Below are 22,905 nucleotides of genomic sequence, written 5' to 3'. Positions count from 1 at the left end.
GCGACTCCTGTAGGTGTGAGGAAATCTTCGAGCACCTATTGTGTACCTGTCCTCGCTACGAAGTACAACGCCTCTCTCTCAGGATAACATTAATCCGACTGGACTCGAGACCATTCTCCGAGTCAAAAATACTCGGACCGTGTCTACACCCGTCACTGGCAAAAAAAGAAAGCAATTCGTGCACTAGCACACTATTTGAAGTGCGCCCGTTTAAGGGACCGCTTATATACATCCCATGTGCGCTCAGTGCTCACTCTCTCCCTTTTTATCTTTATATTGCCCCTTTCCCTTACCCCCAGGGTAGGCTAGCAAACCGGACGCTCGTCTGGTTGACCTCCACGTCTTTCGTCTCCTTGCTCTGGCTCTCTCGCGTGCTCTTGAGGCATGGACGTTGTAAGGGTCCAAACAAGTGCAACGGTAGCCTGCTTAGTGCGTCCGAATACAGTAAGTTGCTTTCCTGAAGCAAACTGTATGTTGTACTGGTAGCCTCCCAGGTAAAGCGTCCAGTGTTGGGTACGAGCTGCGCTCATGGCAGGCGTTCGGCGGCCAGGGGCGGTATTCAGTAAAGCCCCTTTCACATGGTGCGATGTTGCAGTGCGTTTGTCGCAGCTGCGAATTTCGCAATCCCGTTTCACATAGATCTACGGCAGCTGCGTTTTTCGCATACTCGTTAAGCATTCTGACTTGCGATGACGTATGAGCGAGCCGCTTATAGCCGCTCGTCTGTTTCCACCACTACAGTGGCTACCACCGCATCTGCGTTTTTCGCAGAGAAGTTCAGCACGCCGAAAATCGAAAAAACGCACGCACGAAGGGTCCGGCGGCCTATTTTCCGCAGCTGCGAATTCGCACGTGCGAATTCGTAGACAAAATCGCACCATGTGAAACGGGCTTAAGAGTCTGCCTAGTGGACTGTCGATTTCGGTGACCGTTGATTCGCTGCTGCTTGACGTGCAGGAAGGAGACTGGATGGCACCTTCCTGCACGTCAAGCAGCAGTGAATCAACGGTCGCCGAAATGGCAAAATGGACAGTCCACTAGGAAGACTCTTACAGAATACCGCCCCAGGTCTCCCAAACCCCAGGACTGACTGGTGGTCGGTAAACAAAGTCAACTCAGAAACTAAGAAGAAATCCCGGAATTGCCTAACACCGAAGACTAGCAGCAGGGCCCCCCGTTCTAACTGAGAGCAATTGGGCTCGGCTTTTTGTCAATGTTTTCGAGAGTATCCAGGTAGATCAGTGGACGCTTCTTATTTCTGGCAAATGACCGAGTTCATGCCATAACGAAATGCATCTTATTGCAACTTCAGTTCTATCGACAAATGAAAATTCACTGTGCATCCTCAGCGTCCTCCAAACATTGTTTAGCTTCTTTATTGCAGCATCCTGGGCCGCTATTTTGTAGCGATGCCTTTAAAGTAATAATTCCTTTTCGCGCTTATCGCGCTTTGTCAGTGGTCAGAGCGACGGTCCGCTCACGATATCAACGTTGATAACGCGAGCGGACCTGTCGCTCTGACCACTGACAAAGCGCGATAAGCGTGAAAAGGCATTATTACTTTAAAGGCATCGCTACAAAATACCGGCCCTGCGCGCATTGGTACTGCGGACCACGTGATTTTTTACCAATAACGTATGCCATAGGAAAAATGTATCGAGCACGTTCGGCGGAAATTTTGAACAAAGTATTACCGTTCTAACGAATCTGCGTAGCTATCTCACGTTCCCGGGAATTCGACGAATCCATGATAGCATTTCTGTTCTATATTGAGGGGGGATCGACTCAGCCAATACGGTGGCAAAGATAAGTTACAGAAGGCTTAGTAAATCAAAATTCTCTAAATTAGATTTCTCTAAACTTTTACTCTAAATTACTAAATTTTTTTTAACCTACGTTCGTCATCGCCAACTTTCAGACATCAGAACGGCACTCAAATAAACTTGAACTCTAGATAGGGCAGCTATTATTATATAATATTTCCTTTGAAGAATATCTTGAGCGTAGGCAATGCCAAAAAGAAGCATATTGCAGCTAAACAAGCCTCCGTGCGTAATGCTTAGGCAAGGCTACTGGGAGCCCTCGTACAAGGGCGCCTGTTTTTAAGCACCTCAAATACAGTGTACTGAAAAGCACGCCGCCACGAAGCGATGCAAATGGGTCTCGCATTTCTTGGAACAGATACCGTTGAGGGACGCAAGCGATAACCACCTAAAGAACCATTGCTGCGTGGCTTGCGCCTGCCCAAATGCGCGACAGGTGGTTTTATGCCAAGGGACATTAGCTGGTGAAGCTCTTACGGTACCTTGACACGTAGTAAGCCGTAAAGAACTTCGAAACAGCGTCGGTCTTCAGCCCGAGGGGCCTTTATTAGGTCCAAGCTTTCTGGAAAAAGCTGGCAGATCCCACGCCCTGTGGGGAATCGATGTTATGCGAAGCAGTGCGCAGGGAGCTGGCTGTGCTGCATCACCTGACATTCAGCCAAGCGTATTTCATGTATTTCATGATCTACATGACACGGATGGCAGGATATTCGTGTCCTGACCTATCATTTATGTTCTTCATAAGCCGCGTTTACATGAATGCGACAGTGGCGCATAGCATCGTATTTCTAGCGCATCGCATTCATGAAAAACAGCGGTAATGCGCTAGAAAGGCGCATCGCATTAATGTGCCAGGCAAGGGTAGATTTACAGCCGCGATCTCGCCTCACGCACGTGGCGCTCCCTTCTCGGGAGAGTTAATGCGCTACATGTAAACGGCGTCGCATCGCCTTTCCCAAATGCGCTTGGAAATTCGATGCACTACTGTTGCATTCATGTAAACGCGGCTATACATACACTCGTGTCATACTATGCCAATATTGGTACCTACAAAAAATTAAAATTAAATTGTGGGGTTTTACGTGCCAAAACCACGATCTGATTATGAGGCACGCCGTAGTGGGGGACTCCGGAAATTTGGAACACCTGGGGTTCTTTAATGTGCACCTAAATCTAAGTACAAGGGTGTTTTCGCAATTCGCCGCCATCGAAATGCGACCGCCGTGGCCGGGAGTCGATCCCACGACCTCGTGCTTAGCAGCCCAACACCATAGCCACTAAGCAACCACGGCGGGTATTGGTACAGCGGTGAGCACTGTTAGGGTGAACACGCGAGCGCGTGGCCGACGGCACTGTCAGCGCCCCGTTACGGTCATCACTGGAAACATTGCGCATGCGCATCACGCCTTCCGCGAAATAATTGTTCCACCGTGCGCATGACGTCATGAATGCACTTGTTCGTCGTCTGCTAGCCGCATTTTTGTTTTCTAAGCCCATGCATCCTGCATTTTAAGATTTCTTTAAACATCTGTGCTTGAACAGAACAAGACAAAAAAACTTGTACATCTATGGGGGCGTGTCTATTCGTTCCCTTCAAAGTTGTTGTGCATGCAACGCCGTATATAAAACAACCAAACATCTTTCGCAGCCGTTCATTCTGTCGCCAGATCGTATTATGGCTAGGGTTCCCGATGATGAACGGCGCTCAATTGTCGATCTTTCCCTGAAAGGTTATTCCCAGCGGTATATTGGCGCTTTAGTTAATAGGCCCCTGAATACTGTGAACAGGATAATTCAAGCCTACAAGTATGAAGGTCGCATTCAGGATGCACCCCGCGCGCCCCGCCCTAAAGCTACCACAGACGATGAAGACGCCCTCATAGTTGCAGCTGCTGTTCGTAACCCTTTCTTGCCAGCCCCAGCAATACGCGAGGACTTGGATTTGGACGTTTCGGACACCACTGTTCGACGTCGCCTGCGTACTGCGGGCCTTCGCAGTCGCGTCGCAGCGCAGAAGCCACTACTAACGGCGGCAAACAAGGACGCACGACGGCAGTTCGCTGAGCTGCACGAAGCATGGACATCAGAAGAGTGGGGTCGCGTCATCTTTTCGGATGAGTCGACGTTTTCGACGCGACAAGACCAAAGATTGCGTGTTTGGAGACTACCAGGCACACGGTGAGGCAAACTTCCTGCTTTGAAAAGCAATTGTTTTAGTTAACGTCACAATGCCACGCAGGAACGACCCGGACAACGTGCAAGGTGTTTCTGCCAGTGGGAGATCGAGTGTGAACGTGTAGGGTGCTGTTTCAAGATATGGTTTAGGGCCCCTGCAACGTATACGTGGACACTTATCGTCGGAACAATACTGCAACATTTTGAACAATGTGCTGTTGCCATATACGAGCAGTTTATTCCCAGACGGTGATTACCTGTTCCAACAGGACCGGTCACCGATACACACGGCGCGGGCTGTCAAGGAGTTCCAGGCGGAGCAGCACATGCAGCTACTGGAATGGCCTCCGAAAGGAGCGGACCTGAATGTGATAGAAAACGTGTGGGGCCGTCTGAAAGCTTCTTTGGCAAGGAAGCCCCTTTATTCCGCGACTTCGGACCAGTTGTGGGCGCAAGTCAGCAACGAGTGGGAAAGGCTGAAAGCCGATCGGGAATATGTTCGATCACTTTACGACTAGTTACCGTCCAGAATAGCTGCAGTCGTTGCTGTAAGTGGTCACATGACTCGCTATTAGATTTGCTCATGTTTTTATATTTGTTCTCATGGTCTTGTTTAACTTGAATTGCAAAAGTGCAATTTTCTTGAATAAAAAGTTTAATAATTATCCCTCTTACACTCACTTTTTTCCTTCACGCGGCAATCTTCAATCCAGATGGACCTTGAAATGCAGAAGGTATCAGCTCAGCGAACAAAAAATGCGGCTAGCAGACGACGAACAAGCGTTTCGATGACGTGATGCGCGCGGTGGAAAGAGTGTTTCGCAAAGCACATGCTGCGCATGTGCAATGTTTCCAACGATGGCTGTTACGCGGCGCTGATAGTGCCGTCGGCCACGCGCTCGCGTGTTCACCCTAACAGTGCTCACCGCTGTACCTACAAAGCTAACGAAACGAGCATGTGAGCACGAAGACTTAGGCGGCTAGATAGATAGATAAGTACTCTCAAAGTGGCAAATGTTCGCCCAAAATGCTTTGCATTTAAAAATTCTAGTACCTGCTGCAACCCCTGCAGCCTCTGAGTACGGTGTTCCTGTTGGGGCTGTTTGCTTCGTTCGCCATTGCCTCCAGTCTGTGCGCCGCTCGTAGTACCAGAACGCCAGTATTTTTCAGCATGAGTGACAGGTGTCGACCAGCTAAGCTTGGTTATGCGCCTCTCTAGTACCAGCAGTTTGCAGTTGGCAGATTCAGCTACCCATCTCACTGGACGTTGAAGTTCCCCTATCACTGGTAAGCTTCTACTGTAACACGACGGCTTCGCACACAAATACTTCATGCTTGGCTAATGCCTACGATGTTCGTAGATAAGCTATTGTGATATGACACACACTGGCGGCCTTGGGCCTACTTCCTATCTTCCCGAAGTCGCCTAAAGTAAACACGTGTCTACTTCGTAGTTTAGACACCATCGTCCAGATGTGAGCACCATTGCGGGCGGCTGTTCTCCCCTGACGTAGCCTCCCATTCCACCAACGCATTCGCTTGTGACGTCCACTCAATTACGACAAAGGTGTTCACGGCGACTCCAAAACTTCTTTGTTAAGTGACCGTGCACGACAGCCACAAATACAACGTTTGTGATTTGGTTCGCCTGTAGCTGATAGCTTCACGCGTGAAGCTTCATCTTCCGCATTTCTGTCGCGCAGCCTTTTCTGTGCTTGCTTTCATAGGTGGCCCGTCATGCGATTCCAATTTCAGCAGATAGATTATTCCTGAATACATTTTCGGGCAAATATTAACGCGGTCAAGCGGATATTGCTAGAGGCTCAGCGTCCTTCATCGTTAGATACTTCTTTTCGAGAAGTTGCTTTTGTACGGCATCCTAACACACACTGGAGACAATTATACTTATGCGCATTTTATTATTCTATTTGACAGAACTGCGATTGTCTACTACGTGGGAAATTGTGACGACATAAGCTTAAAAACAATAACCCTTTATTTGATAGTCATTTACGAAAAACACATTTCTTTCATTGATTTCATTGTGCTATACGGTTCATAATGGTCTTTCAAAAACTTCGTTACCTATTTATAGCCTGTTGACTTCAGAGGCGCCACCTTCTAGACTAGGATTTGGCCGGCTGACGTGCTCAGCGCAGTTACAAGAACAAGAAGTCACTGCTTAGTATAGTCGAGCAATGGCAGTTAACTTCGAGGCGCGCTTCTGCTTTATTGTGGTAAGGCTTCAACATACCTGTGCCTTCGTCGAAGTTGAGAAGCATGATGGAGGCCATCATGGTCCTCGGCATGGCCGTCACTTGAGGCGTAGGTTGTTTTCCTTTACTACGTGGAAATCGTCCCGGCTAGCCGCCACTGTAGGACTGTAGCATAGCCGCGGCAAGCTATACTCGCGGTCACGATAGAAGCACACGAATACACAGGCGATTCCGATTGATAAGCGAAGAAAGCCGCGTGTGTTCCACGATGGCAAGGCGCATATTGGGTGCGACGAGGCCAGGGCCACTACTGGAAGCGCCGGCGCTGCAATCGTTCTTGCGTAGAAAGTTGAATCAAGGTATATGTAAACTGGTAGCGTAGCTTCCATACAAGCCCACATGTCAAGAAAATGGCAGCTCGTTGCAACCGTTGCCATCTACGAATCGGGAGGACAACTAACATCAAGAAAAAAATAAATAAAAGGTGACGTCACAACCGGAAATGGCAATGGCGCCAAGATCTGGGAGGCCGTGTTGGCCAGCTCAGACCCGGTCGTACAGACCAGCGTCGTGGAGTGGGCCACCCAGGTCGCCGTCAACCATGGGTTGGTGGGACGGAATCGTCCGCATATGCTTTTTGACGAAATAAAGTTTTCTCCATCCATAGGCTGCTTCAGCGTCTGGCATTTCGACCGCAACGCCAGCAGCTATTTTTATTTTAAGGCTGAGGCGAGCTTTCGACTCGCATCAGCTGAAGCGTGTCATTAAACTATAGGAGTAGTGTATGTCTTAATGTCATCATAATTAGGCTGTTATTGACGGCAATTGCTCCAGTAGGTTCCTTGGGAACGTGAGCGAATAGGATGGAAATAAATGACAGTTCCACAGAGGTTACAAGCAAACTACACTTTTATCCGTCTGGAATAATGCAACCAATATAATTGACCAAGCAATACTTGTTTCAATGGATCAAACGGTACTATCGCCAGCACGCAGTCGTAATGTAGAGCAACATGCGAAACCTTTTCACAGAATCATTCGCAATGCCGTGCGCCACCATGTGTTCATATCCGACAGTTATCAAATAACATTGCTCCACACATTTGACTTACTAATTTTGCTTCCCGTCGGACACTCAGAGCCTGTGTTACGGAGAGTGAACGAACATTGCGCGACGTCTCACCGCGGAGTGTTCCGCATTTATCGTCACGACGAGAGACAGCGCGTCGGATGCTGCAGCTTTGAACTTGCACGGTAACAAGAAACCTGCACTTACACCTTCGCCAATGAATGCCATGCGCTAGGCCACGCAAAATTTGAAGTGAAGCGCACGCCACACTTTGAACAAACGTGCAAGGAAATAATAAAAGAAAAAACTCGGATGAAACCGCCACGTTGAAGTGAACAACGTCATTTCGCACGACACAATCGCTGGTTAGCACAGCCTTGCCAATTCTTGCGCCAGAATCACTGGTTGGTAGAGGTCACCAAGAACGAACTAATAAATTGCTCAACAGAAACAGAATTAACATTTGGTTTTAGTACAGCGAAAATATTTGAAACGCAATAGGTACTCGTATGACAGTATTCTGATTTAAAATGTTCGAACATTTTTTTTTTCACAACGTCCTATCGCACGTTGAAAGTTTTTTCTTATCTAATTGGCTGACAAAAGGAGTGAGCAGAAGTGGAGAGGGTATCAGTGGGTTCAAGCTAGCGCAGTGAAAGTAGATAACCGGACCAGGAGACCGGTGCCGGCGTATGCGATTGGTTCGCTTCTCCCTTGCTTTGAGTACCCTGTTTGGCCGAAAATCGTGGCGAAGTGCAACGGAAGGTTAAAAATACCCCTAACACAGATCCCCAGCGAAGGAGAGTGGGTCGAGCGATGTAGTATACGTGCCGAAAAGGGCTGAACAACGTTTATGTTGCTACGCAAAATTTATCATTAAGCGCGACGCTATCGGCTGGAAGTGGAAGCTATCTTTTAAGGCGAAAGCCTTAGGTGTCTGTGTTTGCGGTTACCTTGGCGAAACTGCGCAGTAACGGAAAATGGCCGACGTGGCAAAAAAATGCTCGGATTGACGTCACATTTCTCGGGGAGGTTCCCGTAAACAAAGTAAATTTATGGCTTTCAGAAGAAAATCTGTTACATTTCGGTCTGGGCGGGAATCGAACTCGGACCTACGGGGTGCGAAAAGAGCAGGCTTCCCTGACGCCACGGCTGCTCCACGGTTCTAGGTTACTAAAGATGTGCCTAGTGCGTACGTGATTGCACAAGAAACGTCGCAGCCATCTCACTGACTAAAGGTGTGGCCCAGTGCGTGCACTAACATGCTGCACTATAAGTGTTCATATGTGGCGTTCAGGAGGTCGCCTTATAGCCACAGATGTACAGGTGCCCACAAAATAACTCGGAACGCCGGACCGGTGTCCTTTCACCGGTGGAGCACGCCGGTGAAAAGTAGTGCCAGGGTCTGCGCATGCGCGGTCGTCCTAGCAAGCAGGCCTGGCTCCCCAGTGCATCTAAATAGGCGTTGCCTTGCTGGGTGCCTTTTAGCGTTGTGACAGGGGGGGAGGGCTGTGCGGATGCGGTCTCTAAAACGCTGTGTGCGCGCGTGTGCACGCGATGGAGCCTAAGCTCTTGCGCGTGATTGAGGAAAGATTTCGGGAGAATACAGTGCCTGAAAACCATTTGCAAGCTGTTTGGTAAAGGCATGAACGTAGCTGACACTAGTATCAACACATTTTTTGAAACTGGGACGTGTAAATTCCATCTTTAGTCCCGACTACTAGCGTCGATGCGGGAAAAACAACAAACACAGCGCTCCCGCCCACGCTCCTGCGTTTCAGCGCGACGCAACAGGCCACATCGCTGCATTTTGTTCAAGTGACCATGGAAATTACTCGGACACTGTTCTCAACACCCATGGAGGCGACATGTTGGTATGACGCGGTGTGAGTCAACTCTTGCACTACAAAATGATTTACCCCCTTAAAAGGGAAAACGGGTCTAAATATCTCTATAACTCACACCCTTAAACCCTTTCTGGATGTAAGTATGTGAGATAGCGACAGATTAAAGCCGTTTGTCGCTTTTAAAAGTGTACATTATTTTACGTGGTAGTGCAGAACAGGAACAGCAGCCTGGCAGACACCAGGCGCCTCAGAACGATGGCGTGTTCAGCCGAAGCAGCCGAAGGCAGAGCACTGCCCTGGCTCTCTCATTGAAGCTGTTGGGCTTAGCGATGACAGTGCGGCAGCCTGCGCTGTGTCGTTTTTGCAGCCAACCGCACTCCGCGTCTCTGGAGCCCTCTTAGCCTTCCGCGCGCTTGCCGCACATGCGCCGTCCAGCGGGAGTGCATGACAATAGCGGTGCGGAGGGTATAATTACTACCTGTACAATTGTTATCGCAGTAAAACGACATGTATAGCAAAGACAGGCAATGGCGATGGGCGTTTAATGTGGTACTGAATAAAAAAGAAAAGAAAACAAAAGGTTGACTCAAGCGTAACAGTGCCAGGCACATTACGTCCGAAGCTTCCTTCAAGTGTCCCGTTGCTGAACTCGGCTACCAGACACCAACACCGTGAATGTCGCGAGGACTGCGACCTGCAGCATTCACAGTGAGCAAGACGACGCCTGTCAGATGGTACCAAGCCCATTGCTGAAGACTTTTTTAAGCACTTCCATGAAGACGGTGCGCTCCTGGAGCTCGGAGCGGAGCCGAAGCTCGCGCTCCTGGCGTTCGATCTCGAAGCGAGCCCTCTCCAGCGCCAGTTTGTCCTCCTGGAGTCGCAGCCGAGCCTTTTCTAGCTGCACCTCCTCACGACGAATCTTCAGCTCGCGCTCTCGGACCTTAAAAGAAAAAATGCCGAAACAAGTCACCCAGGACTCAAGGAGACAGAAACATGCGGCACGTTGGTATAGTGACAGTTTTCTATGTACTGGAAGATTGGAAAGCGGCTAATGCAGAACCATCCGCGTCACCGCCACCTGCCAGACGAAAACCCAGGGCCAGATAAAGGCTTCTCACAAATACTTACATCTCGAAAAGGCGTAATTGAGTGCTATTTCTTGGGGGTGATATTGTCATGACTGTTCTCCATGATATCACAGTGCGAAACTTCAGCTACGGTGCATAATTTTCCTGCGAATTTAAAGGGGGTGAACTTCTTTTTCTTGGCAGCTTTTCCTCTTCAGCTTTTCAAATCAAAAGCCTCCAGTGTATATTGCCTCAATAACGCAAACACGACCCGGGACAACAGCTATACACTCTGCAAACTGGTTGGATTGGCAATTAAAATGACCTGCATCTTTTGGCTTCACCTATAGCTGGTAGGTTCATTTCCTCTTGTTTTGCTAAGATAATCAATTCGTGATTCGTAATCCATTTCTCTTCGGCGCAACCTACATATCGGCGCGCCCTTCACTTTCTACAGAAAATAATGCCCTTTCCTATTGCTTGGTCACCAGTCTGTTTTCAATTTCAATTTCAAGTTTATACACCAGTGATGCCAATTTTACATAAAATTGGATTCATTATTGTTAATGCACAGGCCGTCTGAAACTTAGGAAGTGTCAGGGGGTCTCCCATAAAGAACTCGAGTAAATAAATTACACTACACAGTGATCACGGTAACGCAATAGACGACTTAAAGCTAACAGCAAATAACATTTGTGTAAAAAAAGAACGAAATAGAAATCTATTTTGTACAAATGGCAAATCAAGCTTTTCTTTTTCTTAAGCAAGTAAAACCAGATAATAATACGATAAAATTGGAAACAGAATAGATCAAGTAGCATGGTTACAAACCCAAAGTCAGCTGTTAGGATGAAGAGAGTTGTTGTCTGAAGGAAGCCTTAACGTTTGCAGTTTTCCCCATTAAAATCACTCCTTGGTGTAACAGACACATTTTATCTTGTTCACCGTGGTTTCGACAACCTCATAGAACATTTCTGCAATTCTTATCTCCAATGGTCGAGCAAGAAGTGTCTGTGGAACCAAAGCTTCGACATGGTCGTGCCGAAATATGGCTCCAGTTTGTTAGACCAAAGTTTATAACTTCAAGCCTCCATCCCCCACCTACCGTTAATGCATAACAATTCATCGACGTTTCAGCTATGCACTTATAGTCCAATAATCTCACTTTTCCCTTTTTTTCCCTAAGATCTACAGTGGAAGACAGGTTCTGTACTCAAACAGAGCAAATGCTTGAATATTCTTTGCCTCCTTGAATCCTATTGGGCAGTATTTTCTAACAACCAATATCACGCTATTTTGTTCTTCTAAATTTGTTTCGGTAAAACCGCACCCATGGTTCGCTTGGCTCGCTTGACGCTGCTAGCGAAAAGAAAGGAACGAATAATAGAAAAGAAAGTGGGGCGTTAAGCAATACGAAAACTTGTGTATCTGTAATGCCACTAAGTTGCCCATGTAGTGAATCTGTGGGCTGGATTCTATATAAAAAAATGTAACATTGAACATGAATCGCTTAATTACAGTTTATAAACGCAGTGTCTCCACCAATTATCAGCATATGCAAGATGATGCGTACAAGCCTGCGTGCTAAGGAATTCCAGCGCTTTTCATATGCCACCCCGGTTGCGTAGATAATTTTTTTATTATTTACAGCTCAGCGTTCATGGCAGGTTAATATGAACTTCGGCCGCCACTCGTTCCTCGACTTTTACGTTTCCTTAACTACAGTAGAACAACTGCAAGGCTACCGGCCTACTGGTGGTCTTAGTCAGGCTGGAGTGCATGAGCAGTACACAAGGAATATAATGCTAAGCGCATTAAAAGATATCACGATTTCTTTAAAAATTATATTACTTTCTAGTAAACAACGCATCATAAGTTTTCTCTTTGGTGATATATTATTATTTACAAGCTGCATGTTGGGACGAGATGGCACGAGAAGTCGGGTGTTATGGGAAGCTTAATCTGCCAAAGCAATTTTTTTCTACCACCTGATCCCCAACAGCAGCGGAGAACCATCCCTGTTCTCAAAATAAAGAGTGTATTCATTCATTCATTCATTTATACCTAAAAAGGGTATAAACCTAGACTTGTTGGTACGACATACTGAAAATAAAGCGCAAGGAAGCAAGTGTACAAAGGAAGTAAAAAAAAAGGGTTATCAGTTTTGAATGTCTATTAGTGTGCGCATGGCGTCTAAGCTACTAGAGCATCATTTGCATGCGCATATATATTTACGCCCTGTTTAAATGAAAACATTTGTTGAAGTTCGTGCATGTGTCGTGTACTCTTTCTGTCCATGTGCTTTATTGGGCTTTATTTTCAGACGTTTATACTCTCGCAAGACCGCCCTCGCATTGTAAAAAAAAAATTATCTCATTGCCCAAGTTACGGGAACGTCTATGGGAAACAAGCACACAAAAGCGCAGTCGAAGTAAGGTGCAATCAAGGATAGACGCTTATGCCTTTGGACTTCAACATATTAGCCACAAGGTTTACTTGACGAAGGACCAACACTTTCATCCGTCGTCACCTTATTTTCACTTAGAGATGCAACGCCTGAACCGTTCAAGTATCTACGTTTGTCAACCCCATTTTCATGTTGAGCGTGCCCGGCAAGAAGAATATAACAAGCTGTCATGCAGCTCTCATGCACGACCTAATTAATGGGAGGAAGAAATGAAGATCGATTTGGTCAAGCTCACTATTGTTGATCACACTGCCAGATACGTTGATAACAATCGCTTGCCACGAGCGAGGAGATTCACTGCGTTAGTAGCATGCTCGGTTTGCCGTCAGGCAAGCCTATCTAGGGTCCATTAAATGTCTATCTCGCTCTTCACTGGGGACATCATTGTGATAGGGCGGAGATGGAGGCATAGCGAAATACACAATAAGATTTGGTGTAGGTAGTGCACTAAAAAGAAGGACAAGAGGGAGAGACGGGGACATACCTAGCGATAACATTCAACTGCTCTTTTATTGACATCATCCTGGCATCATTATATAGGGTCATACAGTGCAAGCTAGCCCAAACTATTACGCTTGTGACACAGTAAAGCAACGAAACTCACTTCCTCCAGCGCCACTGTTACAGAGAGAACAGCTTGCGGACAAGAGGCTTGGAAACCTAATTACTTACAGTCGTTTTGCGAGTGAACAAACTAGACTCCTGTAGTTTTAATGTATTCATTAAAAGTTAGGTAGGGTAGTGCAAAAGCCTACACAGGAAGAGAAAAAGAGACAATAGTCACCTAGATTGCTTATTAGATGGCAGCGCGAAGAATGTGATGAAAATTGATGGCAGCGTCGCGCCTCGACTGAAAAGGTCTCTGAGCTTTATTGACAACCCATGGCAATTCTTGAGCAGCGTCGCGTCATCTTCAGCTAAGGGGCGGCGCTGCGCTTAACTTGGTAAATTGGAAACGATAACCCGGGTAGCGGTCAGAAACGTTTAACCTTAAAATTTGGGAGGGATACTAACGCAGAACACGAACCAATGATATAAGAATTTCTGAAAACGAATGAAAAGCAAATAGCAGAAATTGCTAAAATACAGAAGGAAATGAAGACGTTTCCAACAACCTTCTGGGAATATAAGAAAATGGTAGACGTTAAGCAGCAGGAGTCAAGACAGGCACTGCAAAAAAATTTATTGGGTTGGAAAGAGGAAACCACGGACGTCGTGGAACAAGGAAATAAAGCAAGCTATATGAGAACGTAAGTAGGCATCTAGAGATCATCGAGAAGCCAAAGAGTTGGGATTACAAGAGGAAGAGGGGCTCCTTAGACGGAAGAAATACCGAGAAAGAAAAAAAGTGGCGCGTGAGTTCGTGCAAGATAAAATTAGATGCACAAGTGACGTTGGGTGCATCGCATTCGCAAAGGAGACAAAGGCGCACCAAAAAGATACTGGAATCATGCAAGAGTACTCGCAGCTCCAACTAAAAAGTCTAAATTGGTTATAAGTGATGAAGATGGGAACATTTTCGAAGGAGACGATGCACTGTGGTACATCGGAACATTCAGAGACGTTATTAGGGATAACTCCGGCACAAAAAAAAAAAAAAAAAAAAAAAAAAAAACCTTGTTCCGACTCAAACAGATCCCGCAACAACAGAAGCCTAAGAGATCAAAATTCATCATAGAAAACGTTTACTGCAAGGAAGCTGAAGAAAATATCCCTAATAACACGACCGCCAGACCCGATGCATGCCCGAAACAGCCAATCAAGAATTTCGGTTCAGAGAGTGAGGTACTACTGACTAATGTCAGTAGTACCTCACTCTCTGAACCGAAATTCTGCTTCAGTAGTACCTCACTCTCTGAACCCAATCGTACAACTGACTAATGTCAGTAGTACGATTAAGACGAATGTCAGCAAGCGATTGGGACGAAACGAATTGCGGTTGGATGACGTGAAAGCAAGATGAGCCTCCCCTACAAAGGCAAAGAGGATAAAGATAAGACGAGGTCGCACAGGCTAGTTACCGTAACGTTGGTGATATACATGTATAGAATGGCAAAGCGAGCGATAACATTAGAACTGTCGAAGTGGGCGGAGAAATTTGATGTACTGGGGGAACTAGAGAATGGGTTCAGACCAGGCAGACGCGTAGATGTTTGTACTACTAACAGAGTGCATAGAGATTTCAGTAGCTCAGAATAGACCTTTATGGATAGCATTTTTAATATTAAGGGAACCAACGACAATGTAGACAGGGAATTGTTATGGGTTATTCTCAAGCACGAAGTCATTGATGTTGATTTCGTGGAGCTGTGGGAGACATGTAGAGACAATTTAGTACAAACTGAGTGGCAAGCCCGAAAATCTAATGACGGGGTGGAAATTCACTAACGACTGATGCTACTGTTGCCACTATTGTTCACGCTTTATCTTAAGGACACAAAAGACGACTGGAAAACAATGAATTAGGGTTTTGATTTATCTCACATACGTATTGGGCAAATGGTGCAACAGAAGGTCACCGGACTCATGCATGCGGATGGCATAGTGCTACTAGCGGACAATACAATAGACTTACATGGACTTGCGAATATGTGTGGCAACACAGCGACAAATATAGGCCTTAGGCAAGATCTATTTAGAGTACTGGTAGAAAAAAAATCAGGGAGGAGATTGCTGCGACTAGATCCATTACAGGCATAGATAATGGTACGTGGTAGATATGGAAGTTTTATGGAAGAAAAAAAAAAAAAAGATTAAGGAGACATAGACAAAATGCTGGACTTGAAAGCATGTATAGCATAATTGATTAGCTCAAGCAAGCTAGAGCACTGTTTGTCACCGCCCCATTTCAATGGGGACGCCAGTAAATCATCATCATCCTAATAATGAAGTTGAGCACATAAGAGTGGTCAGAGCGAGTGCTGGAAAAATAATATATTGGGGGAACTACAAAATGGGTTCAGACCAGGCTAATACGTTTGCAATAGTCAGTACATAGAGATTTCAGTAGCTCAGAGTAGACCTTTATGGATAGCATTTCTCGATATTAAAGGAGCCTACAACAATGTAGACACGGAATTGTTGTTGGATATTCACAAGCACAAAGGCATAGATGACCATTTCATGGAGCTGCTGTGGAAGATATGTAGAGACAACCGAGTACAAATTGTGCGGGAAGGTCGGAAATGCAATAAAGTGGTGGAAATTCAGGAGACTGAAGCAAGGGTGTCCTCTGTCTCCGTAATTGTTCAGGCTTTATGTTAAGGGCATAGAAAGACGACTGGAAGACAGTAAATTAGGTTTTGATTTATCTTACATCCGTAATGCAAGAAGAGTTCAATAAAACGTCACCGGGTTGATGTATGCGGACGATACAGTGCTACTAACGCAAAATACAAGGGATTTACAGAGACTTACGAATAGGTGTGGCAGCTCGATGAAACATGCAGGCCTTGAGAATAGTACAGAGAAATTGGCACTTGTGATCCTTAATAAAACACGAGCAGGCACGTGGTATTCATTCAAGAGCAAGCCTCCATACCCATAGTGAAGCAATATAAATACCTTGGTGTCTACATAAACGAAGGAAGGACCTACTCAAGCATCCATCAAGGTAACTTAAAAATGAAGGGGAAGCGGAATGCAGCAATAATGAAACGGAACACTTTGGGCCAATAATAAATATGAGGTGGCGCGAGAAATCTGGAAATGAGTAATGGGGCCGGCGCTAACGTTAGCAAATGCCATTGTGCGCTTAATATCAGACATCGTTACGGGGGTGAAGATTAACCAGAGGGCGGTGGGTCAACTGGCTTTGAGGGCTCACGGTAAAACCACGAATCAGCCAGTGCAGGGAGACATAGGTGGGGCTTCTTTTGAAGTCAGAGAAGTGCAGAACAAAATCAGTTTTGAAGAAAGACTCAGAAACGCAGAAGAAAAAAAATTACACCATCTTCCCGTAGGGTAACCCTGAGTAGTATGCGAAGCAGCCATGGGGTCGACTCAAGGTAGTTTTATCCGCTGTATAAACTTAGACATGCAGCAGCACCAGCAGAGCACCAGTTGTCGACGCCGTCGGCGCAAAAGCCCGCGTTCGCACCGAACGCGTGCGGCGTTGGTTACTGTTGCCGGTGTCTCTGGGGCGCCTACAGTCGCGCCTCTAACCTAAGCTGCTTCGCAATATCGCGTGCGGAGCCGCAGGTGTTGCCATTAGTTGCGCAATCCGGAGAGGAGAGGAGGAATGCCGAGAGGAGAGGAGATGAGACAAGGAGAGGAGAGGAGGGGGAGGAGGATGCGCATGCGCAGTAGGGGTGTGGACGCACGGCGGTTGGATGGATGGAGGGAGGTAGGAAGGAAGGGAGTGACATAGCCCCGAGCATAAGATGCTTCGCGTCTAATAAATGGGCGGCTAAAGTGCACGCATATTTGAGATTCAATACCATGAGCAGGGAATGTAGGAAGAGGTCAAGTATAAGTTGGCTGCCAGGTACAGGGTATTTGAAAGTGTAAATTAACAACCAGGAGTCATCGAAAAGAGAGAAACAGAGACCGCGAATTGGATGCAAATGATAGAAACAAAGAAGACCACACAAATTTACATGAAAAGCAAGAAAGAAATTAGAAAGGAAAATCTGTATGAGAACACAGAGGAGAGTGCCTTGTTATTTGAGGCCTGAGCTGGTTGCCCAAGGACCAATAAACATACGGAGCAAATAGTGGCAAGAGGAGGCGGCATGTCTATGCTGTAGCAAAAATCCGGAGGCAACTCAGCACATCCTAATGGAATGCGAAAGTATTCACTCAGCGAGAAACGTAGGTAACGCAAACCTTACAGAAGCGCTAGGATTTAAGCGGATGGAAGCAATACCCGGTCAGCAGTCGAAATGAGCAAGAGACGTTTACAGTATTGGTGGAAAAAATACTGGGAGAAATCGATAAGGCAGATACAGAGGTATTTAGGAAGAGAGAAAGGATTAAGGAGACATAGAATGCTGGACTGAAAATCACGTATAGCATACCTGATTAGCTCAAGCAAGCTATAGGTGACTATTTCTCACCACCCCGTTTCGAAGGGGATGCCGACAAATAATCTGTAATCATCACCATGGAGTGGAGGAAGAGCTTCGAGTCATAGATTGAATGAGAATGCGAGGGTCACAGTTGTTGCAAGATTCGTGCTTACTTGTGCTTCCTTGGCCTGACGGGTGAGCAGGAAGGTGATCACTTGCATGGGGAAGTCTCCGGCGACTATGGACCGAGCCACGTGCCGCGCTTCGATGGTGGTTGTGTTGCCCTCCGCGGCCACCACGGCCGCCTCGTCATTCGCGGCGCCTTCCTCGGCAGCAGCTGCCGCTGCAGCGGCCGCGGCAGCCTTGATCTCCTCGATGAGCACCTCGTCCTCGGTGAGTCGCGGCCGCTTCGGAGATTGGTCCTGCTGGTCGTCCTTGTCATGCTCGCTGCTCGCTGTGGGATAGAGTACGATCGTTATATTTGAGCATGGAATGAGTTACACCCTAGGTTGTTCTTAAATCATATTTTATTTGTTTGAATTTTATTTTGTTTTCACCCAGGCCGATTATTGTGATAAAGTGTTCGAAGGGCAACTCTGCGAGCAGACGGAGTAGAATTGATCCGCGAGACTTGCCTCTCCAAGTCAGTCATCCATCGTTCTCGAAAAAACTTCTCATATGTGCGCACGTCACGAAACTACTTCGGTGCCTTATAGAGAAGGTTCACCGTTTTCGGTTTTCCTTTCTCATGCACTTATTTCGGTTTGTATTCTATTATTTCGGTACGCATTTTTCTCGTATGATATATTCCACCATTTCTGTTTGTGTAGATATTGCTTTGCGCCGGGCTTGCAAGTTCTCTATTTGTGTGTCTGGTATCTGCTTCACGATTATTTTCGACGCTAAAACGTGAGGTTCAACTACAGATCCATGTCTTAAATACTGTTGTATAATACACATAATATTAAATGCTTTAGTGATGCCGCATACAAAGACAATGCCTATGGCAAATGTGGTTACAGGTAGCAATTATGAATGAGTATGTTTGGTATTCGAACACAAATAGTATGATACTTTATTTGTAACCTTATATGGCTACAGCTCATATGGGGATGGAACAAAGAGCGATGGAACGAAAAAATGTTAGGCCTAACGTTAAGAGACAGGAAGAGAGCGGTGTGGATCAGAGAACAAACGGGGATAGCTGATATTCTAGTTGACATTAAGCGGAAAAAATAGAGCTGGGCGCGCCACGTAATGCGTAGGACGGATAACCGGTGGACCAGAATGGATACCAAGAGGAGGGAAGCGCAGTCGAGGACGGCAGAAAACTAGGTGGGGTGATGAAATTAGGAAATTTGCAGGCGCAAGTTGGAATCAGCTAGCGCAAGACAGGGGTAATTGTCGATCACAGGGAGATGGCCTTCTTCCTGCAGTGGACATAAATATAGGCTGCTGCTGCTGGTGATGATGATGGCTACAGAGCACTAATGAATTATGCAAAAGAAAATTACAATGTAGATACGACGTGTCGTTAAAATAGGTGAACCATTGACTGTATAGTGGCTTGCCAGGTGAGCAGTGCAACAGCCCGGTCCAAGGCTCCCCCACCCCCTCTGTGTAACTTTCCTTCCCGCTTCTCAGTTTCGTCGCAGCAAGATGAAAAACAGGACAATAAAGAAGAGGAGGGAGTGCTATACGATGGCTCAACTAACTCAGCGCAGTAAGGACGAGGGACAAGTCGAGACAGGACAAGCGCTAACTTTCAACAGAAGCTTTAATGCAGATCCTGAGCATATATATGCACCCATCTGAATCTACAGAGAGAAAGAAGGAAGACTGCCACGTGCCGTCCATGTCAAGAATGCAAGCTCTTTCTTCGACAAAGCTACTGACGGCCAACTGACGCAATCTTTTCCTGCACGTGTCATCTCGGTAGCTTCTACAATTTCCCAGGTCAAGCTGTTGCTGTGGCGATACACGACAACAGTCTGATCGAGAAGAGGACGGCAAGGTGGCTGCGCGTCACATTTTTTACAATGGGCAGCCAGCTGGCCGTCTGTGGCAACGTTGCCGACTTTTTTGCTGTGCTCTTGTAGACGCACATTCAACGACCTGCCGTTCTGACCATTGTAGAGTCTTCCAAATGAGTGGTTTGTAACAACGCCCCTTTTGCAGGAGACGTAGGGATCTTTGTGCTTGATAGCGCAGTCTGGTTTGCGCATTCTCGTGGGACAGCTCAGCTTGCACAAACTCAAAAGTTTGTTTGTGCGTCGTGAACAACACTCTGACGCCAGAACTTTGCGCTACCTTCTTAATATTGTGAGAAACTTTATGCAGGTAGGGAATCGCTGCTACTTTATCTTTGTATCTTCCTTCTTTGTCACCTTGTCACATCTAGCCAAAAACATTTCTTTCTTGTCTTGCGCTCTCTGTTCGTCGCTCATGTGCGATTCAGCCCTCCTTCCGCTGATGCCAGGCCTTCAGCAAATGAGGGTAAAAGGTGCCTAATACGGCCAACTGGCTGCCCATTGAAAAAAAATGTGACACGCAGCCACCTTGCCGTCCTCTTCTCGATCAGACTGTTGTCGTGTATCGCCACTGCACCAGCTTGAGCTGGGAAATTGTAGAAGCTACCGAGATGACACGCGCAGGAAAAGGTTGCGTCAGTTGGCCGTCAGTAGCCTTATCAAAGAAAGAGCTTGCATTCTTGACATAGACGGCCCCGTGGTAGTTTTCCGTTTTTCTCTCTGTAGATTCAGTCGGGTGCATATATATGCACTGGATCTGCATTAAAACTTTGTTGAAAGTTAGCGCTTGTCCTGTCTCGACTTGTCCCTCGTCCTTACTGCATTATGTTAGTTGTATTACAATAAATAACCAACCTGCCCAAACCTATTCCCTTCATATCTACGTTGGCAGGCTAACGGTCGACCTCTCATGGCTCCTTGGAACCGTTCGCATTAAAAAAAAAAATTGTGGGGTTTTACGTACCAAAACCACGATATGATTACGAGGCAAGCCGTAGTGGGGGACTCCGGAATTTTGGACCACCTGGGGTTCTTTAACGTGCACCTAAATCGAAGTACACGGGTGTTTTCGCATTTCGCCCCCATCGACATGCGGCCGCCGCGGCCGGGATACGACCCCGCGACCTCGGGCTCAGCAGGCCCAACACCATAGGCGTTCGCATTTATGGGCCAAGTCCTCGTTTTATCTCTCTCTCAAAATGCTTTCCAGACCGTTTCCGGTTAAAACGGCCAGATTTATTGAACATATTGGCGTACGTTTATGGTGTTTTCGTTCTCTTCTTTTTTTTCCGTTTAAATCGAAAGCGCTGCGCCTTATTTGTAGAAAAGTTCCTTATAACACAGTAACTCGCAGAAAAGAACATGCGAGACTTGTTGAATACACGGAAGAAAAATAATATTTCAGGCCTCATATACACGTTTCTCACAATTTTGCGACAAATATTTTCACAAAAGAAGCCGAAAAACGTTGCCTAATGACGAAGAAAGTTTATGTTTGTAAGAAGTTGCCTAGGCAGCTCAGTGCTTGCTATTAACGCTTAGGTTAGAATGGCGAACTCCCTCGCTAGTAACATATCTAGTGTTGAAGGCGGTGAAATTAAGCGCTGCTCGAAAAGAACAACTTCATCGAACGCTGCTGAAGTACTGGTCTAATCGTGTCAATTAAAAAAAAAATGGCAACAAGAAAGCGTTGTGCATTCCTTTAAACTTGTTTTTGTGAATGGGCAACGAATACCTTACTATTTTACGTAATATAAACGAATGCACGTTTGGCATTATTTTAAAGAACAATTAACACGCACCCTGTGCGTACACAATGTGCTATATCGGCTGCCCGGTGGTTTGGTAAGGCACCACGAGCACTCCTATCTTGCACGCAGTCGTTAATGAGAATATACGCGTTGTTCTAACGCGCCTGCACATTAGTCCAAGACTACTTCAGCGCCGACTTACTGATAGATGGCATGCCGCCACTACACGTTTTTTTTAAAATTTTCTTACTATAGAGATTAAAAGAAATGAACTGTTGCAAGAATAACAATTGTTCTCTTGAGCTGGGTTTGTCGTAGAGACGGACAATAATGGCATAAATAATTGAAATATATATAGCACTGTAAACATTTTTCGCTAATGAAATTTGAAATAATTGTTTTGTGGCACATGCTGTAATTTCTGGTTTGTAGTCGGTCAGTTAGCATGGCGTAAACACATAAAACTAATTCTGAGGATGACACAGGACGCGTCAATACACGGCAAATGGTGCTGGTGACATTGCGAAAGTAGCGATCTTGGCACAGTGCCTGGAACGGTACCGACCATACACGCCGCCGCCTCCGGCGCCAAGTCACACGAAATCGCGGCAATCTCATCGTATCACCGAAAGCGGTCGCCCGAGAGTCATCCTTCCTTCGCGCTGAATTGCCGATTGAGGCGATAACGGTGCGATACGAAAACGGCGGTAACGGCGCCCGAGCCAGTGACGCAGGTGGGAAGTAATCGAAAGTGGAAGGAATAGTTACGAAGCGCGGCCCTTGGAGCATTAAGGGAACTTGCTGAAGCATCACGCCCGCCGCATTGGGTTGCAACACTTGACGTATCAAAGGAAGACGGCGCACACTAAGCTTTCGTTCTAATGCTCGACCGTTGCCTAGATGACACGTTAGAACGAAAGCTTCACACGAGCTGCCTTCATTTCCCTCGTTGGTTTGGTGTGTTTCTGTCGTATGCGACATGTATTACGTAGATCTTTAAGTGCTTCAGCTGGCCGATGCCCGTACTGCTTAGAAAGGCGGGCGAAAACCAACGTCGCCATGAACAAATCTGTGTTACTCGTCTTCTACAAAGTGTAGATTAGGTTCGTCGCTGTAGTCGACATTCGGCGAGTGCTTCAAAATGACCCTCCATCGAAGCAGGTGAGAGAACAGACTGCTTATCTGCATGCTCATTCTGGACCACCTGGCATTTCCGAAGCCACAATTATGTGTGACGTCACGTGTCCCGTCTCTTGTCAAGGAGGGCACAAAGCGGCCAGCGGTTGCCGATGACTGAAAGCTGCATTATTAGTCGATTATTGGGCAGTTATGTAGCGCAAAAGCAACTGATGCGCCAATCCACAATGGCCTTTTGTATTATGGAACACGTTAACAGCAATGGCAAAGACGATGCAAGACCGTCTGTATTTGTGTTCTGTGTCTCGTCTTCT

General features: G+C 46.5%; 1 long non-coding RNA gene and 1 other non-coding gene across 2 annotated transcripts in view; both read right to left on the bottom strand.

Annotated features, from left to right (window-relative positions):
* LOC125946387 (uncharacterized) overlaps positions 1-6,489 on the bottom strand; it is a 66,847-nt gene extending 60,358 nt beyond the window's left edge. Inside the window, exon 1 of the long non-coding RNA XR_007467539.1 lies at positions 6,253-6,489. This is a non-coding gene — a long non-coding RNA (uncharacterized LOC125946387). The remainder of the gene's footprint in view (positions 1-6,252) is intronic.
* Positions 6,490-9,650: 3,161 nt separating this feature from the next.
* The window catches only part of LOC119456829 (uncharacterized), a 30,389-nt gene continuing 17,134 nt past the window's right edge, over positions 9,651-22,905 (bottom strand). Inside the window, exons 5-6 of the transcript XR_007467518.1 lie at positions 17,847-18,127; positions 9,651-10,070 (exon numbers count right to left, since the gene is read on the bottom strand). This is a non-coding gene — a transcript (uncharacterized LOC119456829). The remainder of the gene's footprint in view (positions 10,071-17,846; positions 18,128-22,905) is intronic.

The sequence above is a fragment of the Dermacentor silvarum genome, chromosome 6 (assembly GCF_013339745.2).
Source record: "Dermacentor silvarum isolate Dsil-2018 chromosome 6, BIME_Dsil_1.4, whole genome shotgun sequence".
Classification (NCBI taxonomy): Eukaryota; Metazoa; Arthropoda; class Arachnida; order Ixodida; family Ixodidae; genus Dermacentor; species Dermacentor silvarum.
The sequence above is the reverse complement of the archived record's forward strand: the minus strand, read 5'-3'. Positions and strand labels throughout refer to the sequence as shown.